Genomic DNA, 2,074 nt, shown 5'->3' with positions numbered 1-2,074 from the left:
CAGCTCCGGCCCCTTCCTGAGAAGGCCATCCACAGTGGCACCTCGGGGTCCTCGCGCCGCGACAGGTCCCTGCGTACTGTAGCAGACCGCAAACCCCAGGGCTCGCCGAGCACAGACGGTCCCTCTCGCGTTCTCGTCCGGGGGGACAAGCACCTGCCCTGTGGCCGCGTGATGTGGGACATGTGTGGTCACTGCGGAGGGCGAGCATGGTCAGGTGAACATGAGTCCCCACGGACCTTGACGTCTGAATCCCCGACCCCCGAGACCGTGTCACTTGATGTAGCAGAAAGGACACTGCAGGGTGATTGGCGGGTTATCCGGGATTACTGGATAAATCTGATTTCCAGGGTCCTTACAGGGGGTCGGAGGGAAGGCGCACGGGAGCAGGAACCGGGGTGCGGGCTGGGCACCAGGGAACGCCGGCAGCTTCTAGAAGCTGGAAGATTAAACGAGGCCTCCAGAGGGACCCAGCTCCTGCCGACACCTTCACCTTCACCCCCCGTGGTAGTTTGTGGGGCAGTCGTAACCGGGCGCCACACACACGGCAGACGATGTCGGGATGCGGGGTGGGGACGGCCGTCTGCCGGCCAGGAGGAGAGGCCTGGGCCAGAGGCCACCCTGCCGACAGCCTGGTTTGGGCATGGAGCCTCCGGAGCTCTGAGGCAATACATTTCCGCAGTTTGGGCCACTCGGGGTTTGCCTCTTCTGCACCCTCTTTTCAGAGAGACTCGTCCCCAAGCTAATCCTTGCTGATGGCCTTTAGAAATGGAGTCATTTAACCAAAGATTTGGGAGGGGGAAAAATCCTGTAAGATGGGGTGCTCTGAACTGTCAGGTTTTGGGGAGACTCTTCCTGGGGTGGGAACTGCCGGGCCAGTTTTTGGTCCGGAATCACCCAGAGGCACCCCCACCAGACAGATGCGAACGGATGCCCCACAGACACCCCGTCAGCTCCCTTGCCCCTTCGCACTCGCGACAGCTGGAACCTGTCTCCCCTTGTCCCCACACGGGAAGAAATGGGGAGGGCGCGCCCTGCATGGAGATGCTACCTGGGAAGTGGCGGGGGTGACACTGTGCCTCGGCCTACCTCACAGGGGTGGCATGGGCGTGGGGCGGTAACACGCCGCAGAGCTTGGACCAGCGTCCGGCGCGTAGTAGGCCTGCAACGACGGCTGTGATCGCTTGTGCCTGACACAGGTACGGGCACTGGGGGTGAGGACGTGTGTGCGGCCGACTCCGACCTCAGGCTGCTCACCCCCAAGTGGGAAGGGGGTGGTACGAGCCATCACAGCCCACCTGGCACATCCACCTGGTGCACCCGCCTGGCACACCCGCCTGGCACGCATGCCTGGTGCACCCGCCTGGCACACACGAGTCCAGGCCAGCGCTCACACGTGGACGGTTCTGTAGGGTTGAGAACCCCGACCAGGGGAAGCCATCGGACGGGTCCGGGCAAGGCTGAGGTTCCGTTTGAAGCCTGAGCGACGGCTTCAATCATCTCTCGCTTTAGCTGAACCTGTTTTCCAGGCCCCGAGGTGCGACTGGCCCAAAGAATCTGATTTGAATGGAAACATCTCAATTTCAAGGACGTTCGGGAGTCAGTCTGAATGTGGCAGAGGATGTAAGTCTGGAAGTATCAGGATGCAGCACATGGGCTGACACCTGAGTGACAGCTGGAGCTGCGGGGAAGGAGGGGGCACGGCTGGATTGCAGGGCACAGGTGGCTGGCCGGTCGGCACCTGAGCCCCGGCCCGCCGCTGCCTCCTGCGAGCCACGTGTCCACGGCCGGGCCGTTGGGGCCCTGAGACCCAGTCTCCACTCCTGTGAAATGCGTCCTCTAGCAGGACACGTCCGTGTCTCTGCTGCAGGAATTATGTAAGGCACCAGACACGGGGGCAGAATCCACAGTGGCCCTTGCTGTGCGAAAGCGTCACGGGACGAGGACTTGGCTGTGATTCCCGGCCATGACACTGTGCCTTGTGCTGAAGGGGTCTGAGTGTCAGTGGGTAGAGGCTGCAACAGACCAGCTCGGCATGAGGCCTCAGCGTAAGGCCACCTCCCCGCCCGGGGAAGCT

The sequence above is a fragment of the Pteropus vampyrus genome, unplaced genomic scaffold, assembly GCF_000151845.1.
Source record: "Pteropus vampyrus isolate Shadow unplaced genomic scaffold, Pvam_2.0 Scaffold457, whole genome shotgun sequence".
Taxonomy (NCBI): Eukaryota; Metazoa; Chordata; class Mammalia; order Chiroptera; family Pteropodidae; genus Pteropus; species Pteropus vampyrus.
Note: the sequence above shows the minus strand (reverse complement) of the source record.